Source organism: Mytilus edulis, chromosome 5 (assembly GCF_963676685.1).
Source record: "Mytilus edulis chromosome 5, xbMytEdul2.2, whole genome shotgun sequence".
NCBI classification, from domain to species: domain Eukaryota; kingdom Metazoa; phylum Mollusca; class Bivalvia; order Mytilida; family Mytilidae; genus Mytilus; species Mytilus edulis.
This window is the reverse complement of record NC_092348.1, coordinates 70,114,747-70,129,488: the sequence shown is the minus strand read 5'-3', so window position 1 is coordinate 70,129,488 and position 14,742 is coordinate 70,114,747. Positions and strand designations below refer to the sequence as shown.

At 32.4% G+C, this 14,742-nt stretch overlaps 1 protein-coding gene across 1 annotated transcript in view; it reads right to left on the bottom strand.

Moving 5' to 3' along the window:
* Positions 1-2,898, bottom strand: part of LOC139524352 (synaptogenesis protein syg-2-like) — a 39,151-nt gene extending 36,253 nt beyond the window's left edge. Inside the window, exon 1 of the mRNA XM_071319118.1 lies at positions 2,593-2,898. The gene's annotated coding sequence lies outside the window, so the exon portion shown is untranslated. The remainder of the gene's footprint in view (positions 1-2,592) is intronic.
* Positions 2,899-14,742: the final 11,844 nt, after the last annotated feature.

Genomic DNA, 14,742 nt, shown 5'->3' with positions numbered 1-14,742 from the left:
ATACGATTTTTGTTTAATTCACAAGTTAAATGGTCAACGGGCGATACCAATGACCATTTTTTTAAATGTTAAGATGTTTTACGTTTAAGTACGTCAAAAACCTCAAAATCTCTCTTAATAAGACACCATACAAGTATCTTTACTGAAGGAATACGTCCATCACGGTTATCAATTTTTATGAATAGTGTTGTGTTAAGTATGAATCAAATATAAACATGATAAACGCATTCTCACGGGTGTCACTCGGTTTATCGAGAGAAATGATCGTGAAAGAATATTTAACGGTGGTCAAGTATTGCGAGATGATCGTGAAAGCTCTGGTACAGGATCGTGAAAGAAATCTAATCGAGAAGACATGAAAGGTCAAAAGATAATCTAATTTAATGAATTACACGGACAAATATACATCAAAATAAAACTGTGTGTCAAAAAATTTCAACACTATGGTCAATATGTGAGAAAATCAAGTTTTAAAAGTACATAGCTTTTACAAAACAACTAATTAAAGGCACATTGCTCCTCGACATTTCAATGACATCAAAAATGTAAACAAACAAGATTTTTCATAAATTCCAATAAAATAAACTACTTTTTTTCCGAAAAAGGCCATTCTATTTGAATGAACCAAACGGTTCTCATATTTATATTGTAGAAACAAGTTCTGAAACTTGGTAAAAAAAGAAGTACTTACACAAAATTGATATTTCGGATCGTGAAAGATCACGTACTGCTTTTTCAAGATCGTGAAAAGGATCGTGAAAGATCTGATGATACGAAGACGTTCAAATTATTCTTCAATTATATGATAATTAAGTACAGTAACTATATATGCCATGGTTCGTACGAGTTAACATATTTAAACAAACGAATCCGAAGGATAAAGCCGCAGATAAAGCCCCAAACAACATCGTTTTTGTGTGTATAATACTCATTCCATTAACTGCTTGATAAACAAATAAGGTATTGACACTTCACTTGGAAACTCAACATATACCCTCACGACACTTACCAAAGAGAAAAAAGTATTAACATCTATTTTATCAGCCATCAAAGTTTAAACATATTTATTTATAGTGGATTGGGAAACAAGTTTTGCAACTTATATTAATCCCTTTCCACTCAAAGACGGGCTTCAAAGTTATTGTGATACTGCCTATTCTAGAAGTTACGTGAATCAGATGTGGATACTTAAAAATTCCAAAGATCTTTAAGAGTGCATACAATTTAACTCTCTTTCATCTTGCAATAGTATTAAAACTTTTGACTTCTCTACACTTTACACAAGTGTTCCACATTACAAACTACAAGACAAATTGAAAGAGTTGGTAATGCTTTGTTTCATAAAAAAATAATGACCAACGTAGATACAAGTATCTCGTCTTAGGGGTGAATAAATCATACTTTGTAAAGAATCACTCTGATTCAAACAAAAAGTTCTCTGAAACTGGCATTATCAAGATGCTTGATTTTTCGATTGACAACATATTTGTTACGTTCGGAGGACGTATTTGTCAACAGGCTGTCGGCATTCCAATGGGAACCAATCGTGCCCCTCTTCTTGCCGACTTGTTTCTTTATTATTATGAGGCTGACTTCATACAGTAACTTCTTAGGAAGAAAGATAAGGTGTTAACAATATCATTTAACTCTATTTCCCGCTATATAGATGACGCTCTTTCACTAAATGATTCAAAAGTTTGTGACTTTAATGAACGCATCTATCCCATCGAACTAGAGATAAAAGATACAACAGATAGAGTTAAGTCTGCCTTATATCTTGACTTACATCAAGAAATAGACAATTATGGTCTGTTGAAAACAAAACTTTACGGCAAAAGAGATGATTTCAGCTTTCCAATTGTGAAATTTCGATTTTTAAGTAGCAACATTCCAGCAGCAACTGCATATGGGGTATATATCTCTCAATTGATACGATATTTCCGTGCTTACATTTCCTATCATGATATTCTTGATAGAGGGTTGCTGCTCACAAGGAACCTATTAAACCAAGAGTTCCAAATATCAAATTTGCAATATAAATAAAATAATTGACTGCTTGAACTAATATAAGAAATTGATCACGTAACCGTTTAATCCAATGAAATGAAAGCTCGCGCAAGTCAGTTATGCGCCCCGTGTATGGACCACTATATGCGTTATTCAACGAGAAATCAAAATTAAATTTTGAAACCACCAAAACGGATATATAACACTTTTTTATAAATGACGGTAAGTTTTGTTATTGTATTATGTAGTAATAATTCTCAAGATATCGTTCAAATGAATGATATAATTGTATTCCAGGTTGTTCAATTCATTAAAAAAAAACTTAAATTTATACACAAATTTTAAGATTTCGTACAAATTGATTTCATTAGTAATGTTATAAATTTTACTATTAAACCAATATAATACAAACGTTTTTTTAAACACAATTACCAAACAATATATTATTTTAAAACATGATATAATTTTGATTCATGAGATACACCTGAAAGCGACTAGATATGATAACGTTATTATATGTCTACTACGCCACTTTATTTATTTAATTGAAAATGTATCTGTATCTTTTTATGTAGAAGTTCTTACCATATAAAATCAGCTGTATGTAGTATTCTTCATTAATCCCTCCAATACAAATGTAAATAAACTGATCATCAGGTTGAAAGTTCAGAACATGTAACCTGTAGTACAACCCAGTGCTTGTGACTGATACTTTGTACTTTGTTTGATCAATGACATTGCTCTCACTAGCTATCAATGTCCCATTTTTAGACCATTTCAGTCTGTTCCTTTCATATGTACACTGTAGAACTGCTTCCTGTCCTTGTTTAACATACTGCTGAAAAGGATCTGATTCTGAACCTGTACCGGCTGCATAAATATCTGTTAGAAATATACCTAAACAAAATGACAAATTAATGAAAAATCAACACATCGATATGCTAAAAGTTCAGTTCTTTAAATTTTGAGTAAGGTTTGTCGTTAAATTTAACTGGTATTCTGGTCTATCTATGAATGCAACAGATTTATGATTAGCTATCATTGTATAATTTGTAATTGTGAATGCTGCACAAATCAACTTTGCATGTTAAAACTTTTGAACTGCATTAACAAAGTACATGTTGATCGTACCACTAAACAGAATCAGATTTGAGACACCGTGTTGGAATCATAGATATGCCTATCGTACTTTTCTGTTCGTCAATTAGTACACAAATATGCAACGAAACCTGACATTTACGCATTTTTTGTCTTTCTACTAAAAAGCGATTCCAAAACAGAATGAAAAAAAAACAAAGTATTTTATTCTTTTTGAAAGTAATACGGATTAGGACTTCCAACGGAAAAAAAACGGAGGAAAGTATGACAGGTCAAAACCAGACTCAAGCTACCGAACAATTCTAGCGACCAATCAAGCTAGCGACCAGTTCTATCGACCACTAAAATAAACAATGAGCATAAATACGTTACAGAACCATGACATTATACTACAACGTTCTACTAATATTTAATATGTGATGTATCGCTATTAATTGTTTAATGGACATTTGTTATAAGGAACAGAAGAATAAATACTTATACTTTTAGAAAGGAAACACTTTATATTAATTTTGTTTGAATTTTATTTTGGATTCCAACAAATAAACGTGAATAACGACGTGCTTGCTCCAGGCTAATGTTCTAAATCAGTTATTCAGTTTTTAAAGATTTTATATTACATGGCATTATACGTTTATAATAAATAGAGATTTTCGTTCGTTTCCAAATAGGAAAGAAATAAAACAATAACAAGGCAAAAGGCAAAAAAGAAACAAGTTAAACAAAATCCAAGTGTCTGGAATGTTCTTTGTTTGCTTATTATCGTGTAACAAAAACTACATCGTACATAAAATATAGATAACTTAATTAAAGGCTATCACACTACGTATCATCGCCACCGGAAATTGGGTACTAAAGAAGCGCAGAGAAATGAAAAAAAGTAAACAAGGTGAGAATTCATTCAATTTAAAGCATTTCTACTGATTTGACAAGGGGTAACGCTTAAGAAATGATTTTCTGACATATTAATCTTTAAATTATTAGGCCGATAAGTACAAAATTAAGGTTGATCCTCTTTTGTCGCCCAATTGGCACACATTCAACTGTTTTTCAATATTTTTACAGAAACTCTTTTAGATTATTATCGTGTGACATTTTTTTTCTTTGGGTATGGGTTCATTTTTCAGTCTTTCTAAATAGTTCCCTACGGCAAAGTTTTTACACACACCTAGTTAGATTGAAGGCTTGTCCAATGCCCTTTTATTCATGAAAATGCCCGGGCGTTAAATTCCTACGGAAGCTGACAGCCACATATACCCAATTTTAAATGTTTGTCCATTACGGGTGGTGGCAGCTGTCGCTTCACTCCCATTTCCCTAGAAATTCGGAAATACAAAAACAGATACTGAGCAAACTGAACAACATGGCAAATATGCCCTGCTTGATAATATCTTTTTAACTATTATTCAAACGAGACTTTCACCAAGAGTCCTTTATTGATCCCTAGTGATTAAGCGTTCACTTGATAATACCAAAATAAACTTAATATTATACTTATTGACAAAGTTTTATCAATATGCATTGGAACTATTTTTCTTGTATATATACTACATTCTTGTATGTCCTTTTTGACCGGGTCGATATAGTCATTCTTTACCTAAATGGTTTTAAGCAAATACACGATATTTGAGAATGCCTAGGGTATAAAAATCCGTTTTATGATTTTTCTACCGCATATAGCGTATTGAATTTCCTTGTTCACTTAAACATTTTATTAATCTCACCGTTAATTGACATCTGAGCTAATGTACTAAGAATTTTTTTATTATCTTTTACAACACTTAACACACCTCTTAGTCTTGAGTTCAACCGTTATGTACTAGTATGATAGCCTTTAAATAATTTATTTATGTTACATGTATATATACGATGCAGATTTTGTTACACGCTAAAGATATGAGTTCAAAATATCGCAAACAAATAACATTCCAGATACTTTTATTTTGCTTGTTTCATGTTTACCTTTTGTTTCTTTCATATATTTCCCCCTCTTTTGAAACGATCAAAAATCTCGATTTGATATAAGTATATAATGCCATGTAATATAAAATCTTCCAACACTGAATACCTGCTTTAAATAGAGCATTATCATTTAGCAAACACGCTACTCACGTTAATTTGTTGGAATCAAAAGTAAAATTAAAACAAAATTTTAATTTTTTTCTTTCTAAAAGAATACGTGTTTATTCTCCTGTTACCTATTTATTACAAATGTAGATACCTGTTGTCCATTAAACATTTAAGAACGATATATATTACGTATTAAATATAGTAGAACTTTCTAGCATAATGTCATTTTGTAGTTTTCAGACATATCTCTAAATGGTTCTGTAACGTGTCGATGCCCATTGTTAAGTTTAGTGGTCGATATAATTGGTCGCTAGCTTGATTGATAGCTGGAATTGGTCGCTAGCTTGAGTCTGGTAATAGCGATACATTCTTTTGCAAATCAGATGCACTGTGAAGAAAGCGCAAACGAATATCAGATTTGTGAGATAATTTGATTTTTACGAAAAAAATTAAATGAAGCCTATTATTACGATCCATAATTTTGAGATAGACAAATAATCAGACAATTAACAAGTACAGACACGGCGAAAAAAAAAGCACTTTCTCTGTGTTTGGTTTCATGTTTAGCTTTTATCAACTGAAAAAAAATCGATCTGCGGCAGTTGCTTTTCATGTTAAAACAAAAACGACAACATCGCAATTTGCATTTTCAACAAACAAAAAAATATCGCCATTTATTCATGACATGTTAGAGGGATTTCGTCCATGGTATAGAATGAAGAAATGATATCCAATGAAACAACTATGTCAATCATGACGCGAATTTATGTCAACGAATGGCCTTAAACAATGACAAAAAAAACAATAGTGTATAGAGTCGACAAAAAGAGAACCAGACATGAACCAGCGAGGAAAGATACAGACAATACACTATTGGTGTTATTTTCAAATAATAAAAAACCACAGAACAGACCGGACCGGACTCTCATGACAACTAATGAATTATAGGCCTCCAATATGTTACAGATACATAAAGAATGTGGCGGGTTTGAACACATTTAAGAGCAGCAGTCAAGCAAACACCTACCTGGTACAATAGGGTACCAGCAAACCATAATTTATAATCATGAAATAGCTAAGCTCAGCAGATCGGCACGAAGAACTTAAGAAAGCAACTGGTTTAAAGACTAAAGACAAATACAACCGATCATCGAGTACTCTTTTTACTTACAAAAGGAAGCGAAAGGTACATAAAGGATACACTACCCTTACTTAAATTTTTGGACCTCCTAAGCATAAAAAGTTAGGCGCTACCAAGTTTTCTATACTGGTTACATTCCCAAGTGATGTCTCTATGAGACGAAACATAGATATCATATCGGAGAAACAGTACGTTAAGGAATTAACATATCTATGAATATTATATATCTCCCCAAAAGAGACGTGGTTTGATAAACAGCTGTATTTAAAATATGCAACTTATAGAAGTACACCAAAATGAGTTTAGTGTAATGACATAGTTAACAGTCTGTGAAAAGAATGACCTTGTAAATACCATATCATAAGTAAATTGTATAAAAGTTGGAAACTAGAGCTCGACTTTTGAAAAGTTAGTATCAACAAAGGAGGGTTGCCTATTCCAGGGCTTTAACAGAAAAGTTTATTTGGGAAGTTTGGGGGTTTACTTAGTATGGCTATATAGGTATTGTTGAAGATATAAAAACGCTTCATTTGGGCAAGGTTTCAAGAGGTGCTTTAATCCACAATCTAAAATAAAGGAAGTTTGACCTACTCCAGAGCTTTAAGATCAAAATATGGATCGAGTGTCACTTGTTATTGTTATATTTAAAAAGAAGAACAGGTTTCCTGAGATGCTATGTTCCAAAATCGGAAATTTTCCTCGCAGTTTGATCATGTGGACAAAATAACTGGGGTGAGGATTGAAAACTTGGAAGATATTCTTTTAAGGTCTTTTAATTTTATACTGTCTATTTCATTCAATAACGTATGCAAAATTACGGGTATATAGGTATTTAAAAGGATATACAGCAAAAATTGTTTGTGCAAAAATTTTGAGAAACCATGTTAGAAAATCTGAATCTAGAACTCTTTATCATCAACGTTAAAAGTGAATAGAGAGTTTGGCTTAATACATTTACTTCAGGGCTAATATCGGAACATTATAGAGGTTTCAATTTAATTGGAACATGCAAAGAAAAAAATATACACGTAATTTATTGTTTTCAAATTTTCAATATGTATGGGAAGGGCGAGTTTACAGATAGTTTGAAAAACATGTTTCATGAGGGAAGAAGAGTTTCCCTCTCTATGAAAGGAGGGGGTTCAACATGGAGTTTAGAAAATGTTACTGTATGTTTTGAGAGACAATTCATTAGTGTTTTATTTTTTATTGAAGTAATAATTAAAAATGACTTGTCCCATAAAAATGAATTGTCGTTACCTTATAAGTTAAGATGAATTTAAAAGTTCTTATAATGCCACGATTATGCAAAGCAGTGTAACAAAAGAAGAAAAACAGAATTTTGAAAATGAATAATTGATTTATGTGTTGGTTACTGTAAAGAATTGCACTAAAATTAACGTCCCCTTTGCGGTACGGCTGCTATCTTTGTGACGTCACGTTATTGTGATACTTTATATTGTATTGAATAGAAACGTATAATGGCAGACGTAGATATATCTTTAACGTCTTAGTTATTCTTACGATCAAAATACACAACGCAACGCAATAATCTACATTGGTGCCGTGACTTCAAACGGATAGAATAGACATCAGCCGATTACAATCCTTGAGAGCGGGGAATAGAGCAGCGGTTACAAAATGTTTTTTAAAAAACTGGAGGAAGCCATCGGAGATTCACAAATAGGCACAGAGGAAGTATCAACATTGCTCGAAGTCGATCCGATCCGATTTTGCCGATTTCCAGAATAAAAATTAAATTCACTTTTCATGCTTTTTTTATTCCCGCCGACCGTAACAAATGCATTATCCCTAAAAAATAATTAAAATACTCGTTTTTTTATGAAATGAAATGCTTTAATCAGCATCAAAATTGATAACACTTTCTGTAGTGAAAAAAATAAAACTTCCAGTTTACGTTTCTAAAAATAGACAAATCAATTATAACTGACCTTGAAATGTGGTTTGCGCAAATAATTTTGCGAAACGAAACCTGTGTTTAAAACCAATTACAAAATCAATTCGTTTACCGTATTTGTCATCAGTCCGTAAGATGCATCATCTGATAGAAATAGACTTGTCCAAATGTGGACAGGTAGAAGACGTCAAGTTATGTACTAAATATTAACAAATCATTTGAAATTTTCTTGCTTCATAGATCATAAAAAAATATGTCCATTTGGCCAAAAAAACGGGAATGCATGACAACAGATTAATCCGATATTCTCGTTTTTCCAGTGGACGAGCCCATTACGTTTGTTGACATGTGTGTTGAAACTTATTTTCGTACGACGTTTTTACATTTTTTCTTCTTTATCAGTTTTCGTGCTTGAAGATCGTAATTCACCAAGCCCACTAAGTTATCGGGAATTGATTAAGAGCTACGCGAATCTGTTTTTCATGTTTGTGAAATGACGATATCCGTGCAGTCCCCGTCCAGTTTTTGTTTACGGGAAATTATTAGAATGTCATGCGATGTTTATGACTGTCACAGCTGATTTCATCGATCTAAAATCTAAGAAATGATGACAAAATAGCTTTTTTTTTTGTTTTTTTTGCCGACGGACCGACCCGACTTTTTTATTGGTAAAATCCGTAAACCAACAAATTAAAAAACCCTGGCCTTAGCCTCAATAGACAAACAAATACTGAATACAGTGGAATCAGAAGATATTACAAAAGAAATTCTTGAAAGAGATTAGTATTAACTAGAATTAGAGGGTAAAATTCGCAAATTCACAAAGTTCTTGAAACCCGTAGCACATAACACTTTAATACTAGATTCCAACGCCCCAGAGTTTGTTCCGTACACAAACCTATTTACCCACACAAATCAGCAATTATCACAATCAAGTTCGACCTAAAGTCATAACCATCGTCTACCAAAGCTATCGCTTCCCATGTGTAACGGAGATATTTTACAATGGCAATACTTCTGGGATTCTTACGAAACCACATCAAACATTAACTGACATTCAGAAATTTTCGAACTTGAACTTATCGCTTCAATTTGAAACTGCAGACGTAATTTCAGGATTGACCATGAAAAATCCAAACTATCACAAAGCAATTGAATTATTAAGAAACCGCTCTGTTCAATCCCACAAATTCAGTAATGCAAATATGAGAGCACTAATTGATATACCTGCACCACATGATGCATTGGAAAATTTTTAGAATATTTCAGGATAAACAGGAAGCGTACATACGGGGTCTATAGTCTCTCGGACAGTGTCAGGAAATGTACGGATCGCAATGATACCAGTTATTCTCGGGAAGTTTCCGCTTGAAGTACGAAAAAATATAAAAAGACAAAAAAAAGTGCTTAGAAACGCGATAGGTAAAGAGATTTCTATTCAACAGTCCGGAAACGGGGATTATACACAGACGTATTCAACCGCAACCCCTAGCGCAAATTTCATAATAGGCTTTAAACGAGTAATTACAGAAATAAAACCGGCCGATAAACACAACAGACAAATCATTAAGCTGGAATCGGAAGAAACTCTGCATATATTGTGACGGAAACCAATCGCCAAACGAATGTAAAAATGTCATTGATCACGATAAAGAGTAGCCATTATAAAAGAAAAGAGGTTATGGTTTGATTGTTTAGGTAAGCATAAAATAGCCGATTGCAAATCCAATAATACGTGCAAGTGTTGCCACCGGAAGCATTACTCTTCATTATTTAAATAGAAATCGTACTTAAATAAACATCATATTATTGAAACTGAACAATCGCCAAATAAAGTAGACACAGAAACGTCTATGCTTTATACCGCTAGCGGTATTGAAAACCGCATTCAGTCCATTCGGTCACCAGAATACATGCATAGATACAAACATACTCTTTGACGAGGGAGCCAACGCTCATTTATATCTGAAGAACTAGCAGCTAAATTGGACATTAAAAAAGAGGGGTCTGAAACATTGAGTATAGCTATATTTGGAAGTACTACAAAAAGGTGAGAAATCTTGACAAACCAACAACTAATCTTAAGTCTACCGAAGGAGAATTAATCCCTATTTACGTGGTATACAATTAGCACACCCAGTCATGGAAGGAGAGCAATTTGAAATATCCTTATTAATTGGAGGTGATTTTTACTGGGACATAGTTCAAGACCAAATAGTGCTTGGAAACGGTCCGACCACAGTTAGCTCGTAAATTGGACATTTACTTTTGGGTCCCGTTCCTATTCGAACCAGTAATGCATCTTTTTCAATGATGAATATACTAGTATGTCACAAACAAGAGTGCGATCTTGAAAATTTTTTGAAGCTTGAATCGTTGGGAATTGACGATAAAGAACAAAATGACCCAGAACTAGCTGAATCAATCAAAAATTACATGCAACCTCCATTGCGAAGAAAAATGACAAGTATATTAAGAAATTACCATGGTGAGAGAATGCGCAAGAGATACCGACAAATGAAGTCATCGCAAAACGCAGAACGAAAGGGGTATTCGTCGCATCAAGAAGGATCCTGAGATGTTCCGAAAATATGGTGAGATAATTACAGACCAAGAACATAGAGGATTGATTGAAAAGGTATCTGATGAAAGCACATGCACAAACAAGGTTCATTACATTCCGCATCATCCCGTAAAAAAGGATTCAGTCACCACCCCGATACGCATATTGTATAATTGTAGCTGTAGAAAGAACGACAGTGGTCCTTGTCTTAATGATTGCCTAGCAACAGATCCATAAATTATTACTGATTTGAAGGAGATATTGTACGCTTTAGAATGTATCAATATGCAGTTACAGCCGATATTGAAAAAGCGTTTTTGCATATTGAATTAGATGTTGATGACAGAGATGTCACAAGACTGTATTGGTTAGAAAATCCCATGGACATAGAAACCGTTTGATAACTTACCCGTTTAAGGTTGTACTTTTCATAGCCACCTGTTCGCAATTCATTTAAGCGCCACGCTAATGAAACATTTTAGAGACAATCCGTCAACTACATCAACAGAATTACAGAGAAATTTATACGTGGATAACGTTTTAATTAGTTTTACAGATAAACATAACTATTGAAATTCTACACGGGGTCAAGAAAATTTCTTTCATTCCAAACAATTGCGGAAGATCGTTTAATTGATTACGTGTTGAATTCATGTAAGGTCCAGGGACAAATGTTTGAAGCTTGTTCATTACACGAAAATAGAACTTTATGTGGGGGAGGGGATGTTTTCTATTCTTCTTATTAGATATTCTGATCCCCAATTTGATGAATTTTTTTTTTCATTATTCTGCTCAAGCAGATGACAAAAAAATAAATTCTGAATCCAGATTTTACCCATACCTTATAGTGTTAAATATTGAAAAAAATAATTTGATTGATTGCGTTGAAATACTATATAAGATTGATCGTGTTTTGTGCGAAAACACAAATCCGACTGAGTCCAATAACAGATATACCTCCCCTGAAGTTCAGATGGTTGCTCCCTAATTACTACCCCAAGGAGGAGGAGCTAGACTGTGCATTAACAACTTTTGAGATGCAAGTTAATGCACTGGTTTAAGCTCCTCCCATTCTTTGCTTTTCAAACGAGAAGTTATCCACGGCGGGATTGGAGAGTGAAATAACTAAAAAATCATTCAGTTAATGCACTCTGCTAAAAATTCCCCGAGTTAACTCACCAGAAGATCAAAGGAAAATTTACCTTTCATGTTACAATTTTCATTAATAACATAACCGACGATAAAGGAGAATTTTATACAAAAATCTTAGATAAACTAAAAAGGAAACAGAATTGGATATCAGAAACATGTATTTAACGTAAAACTATACCCAAATCTTGCAAAGAAAAACTAAAGGGTAAAAGATCAACAAATACTAAAATTCATATTCAACATGATATAAGGATGAAATTCCATAATCTGGACAAAATTTCATTCAAAGAAATATATAATATTTTAATTGAATCTAATAAAGAGCTCCCAGTAGGATTCTATGTATGGAAAAATCATTTCACTTTTGATAACGTTACTTATTTTATAAAGAAGAACCTTAATTATACATTCCATTTTGTAAAATATAATAGAATGAAAAAGTTTAGATGGAAATAACTGCATAACATTACCTGATTACAGCAATTAATCATAATTTGTACCATTGGAAAATATCTGATAATCTAAAGTGTGTGATTTTTTTTAAATGTGATAATTATAATCATTTTTTCTTTGAATGTAAATGGGTAAATAAATATTGTTCAATAATTTATGATATACTTATGTATTATAATATAGATCAACATGTCTTCTGTCTTACAAAGCTTGTACTTGGATATAAAATTGAAGATATTGAATATAATCCACTAAATCATGTCATAACAACAATTTGTTTTGTGATTTATAAATGTTTTTACTTTATCAGAAAAGAGAACTAAATTTGTGAACATGTTGTCAGTTTTAAAAAATGAAATTGAAACACAAATGTTATATCATCCTGAGAGTCTATTTTTGAGAAAAGTTCAGAGAAAAATATCAAAACTTTGATTATATATTTTTTTTATTAGAATTATACCTTAAATAAATACTAAATTATTTGAATAACAAAGAATCAATCAATCAATAATTTAACAAATCAATCAAGATCAGGGGTCAATAGTTCCTTCTTTGATCTCTTCTATATACTTCATTTTTATTTAGTGTAATACCTGAAATATTCGATTTTTCTAAGTTTAAAAATTTAGACATTTGAAAAATGACTTGATGACTGTAATACATTACTCACAATTTCATGAAATTATTTGTCTAGCCACGAGGCCAACCCTCGAGGGCCAACCAGGCTTGAACATTCTTGATCATTCTACCTTCGGTTTTAACCAGTTTTATTATAATAAAATAAATGGCGGACAAAAATCCGTTTTTTTTTTCTTTCTTTTTTTCTTTTTTTTTTAATTTCTTTTTCATATATGATTGTTTATGTATAGGATCATTGAATAATGTATATGTATTGTGTGCTCGTATGAATACTTTGTAAAATGCAACTAACACCAGATATAAATATAAGACATATTTTCGCTTATCAAATCCCCTGGTATAATCAGCAATTAATAACACAGGGAGGAACCTTAGCGTCATTGTTGTAGGTCTAAGGAACATTTTTCACAACCAGTAGTGAAAAATAATATTTAGTGTACAAAAAGAAAAAAAGCATTTTCCGAACGATAACAAATTCACGATAAACACAATAGATAGTTTCTGTTAAGAGGCCGACCGAGATGAAGATCATGGCAATTCGCAGTGTCATTAGAAATTATTGTATATTGGGTAGGGACAAAAATTTTGTTTATCAACAGGCTAACTACGGAATCATCACAGAGGTGTTGTATTGGTTATTAACGTACAAAGGTCGAGTATCGTATATAATGCACCGATCCGCACCAGACTCGGCTGAGTATTTGTACATTTAGCCAAACCGAACAGACAGTAAATTATCACGTAGATTTTATGGTCAATCGAAAGAAGACCAAACTGACCATGAGGTGATCTGGTTAATAAATAGTCTGGAATTGTACCAGCTGTAAAATTTATTGTCCAAAACATACTAAAATTAAATATTACGGCTCACGAAATGAAGAAATTTGCAGAAAAGGTGAAAATATTTTTCGCGCTTAATAAATAAACCGTACTAAAAACCGATGTAATTAGAATATTCTATCGACAAAAATCCGCCTTCGTAATGAAAATCAAATGGTCCAAAAGACTTTAATTCTATTTTTAACTGAGCAATTTTGTAATTTTTTTCATATAAATAGGTTAATAAGTTAATTTAATAATGTGTATAATTCAAAATATGAATCTTTATTAAATATTCATAATAAAATCCACGGTTCCAAAATCTAGTTTAGTGTACACTTTATCCACACAAGGTCTATATAGATTATCGACTGCAAGTAGTGAACACTAGTTTTAACCTGCATGGACATGTTAACATGTTGATTTTATCAATGGGAACGCAACTGCGTTTATTTTAAGTGAAGAGTACACTTGCACAACACCAAATTGAGCTGAATTTGAAGACTGCCTTCGTTTCGTTTTGAGATTATTAATTTTAGTTTGTTTTTCATTCGATGTAAATCGTAGGTTTAAGACTTTCAAAAATGGGGCACTTAAAATAAAGAAAGATTGTGAGTCAATATTAAGAAAATGCGGAACTTAAAAAACATAAACAACATACAGTGAAGAAATGAAAGTTATACATTCATATGCATATGTATTACCTTTTAAGGAAGTTCGCTGCTCAGTTTAAAATAAATAGCTTTCCATAACAATAGTATATATTGATAGTGGATTAATTGAGGAATAAAGAAAGCAAAAGAAAAAAAGGGGTCAATGTGCTTGTTTTCGAGATATTAGCCATTGGAATTTTGGCGGGAAAATGTTTTCTCTTGATGTTCT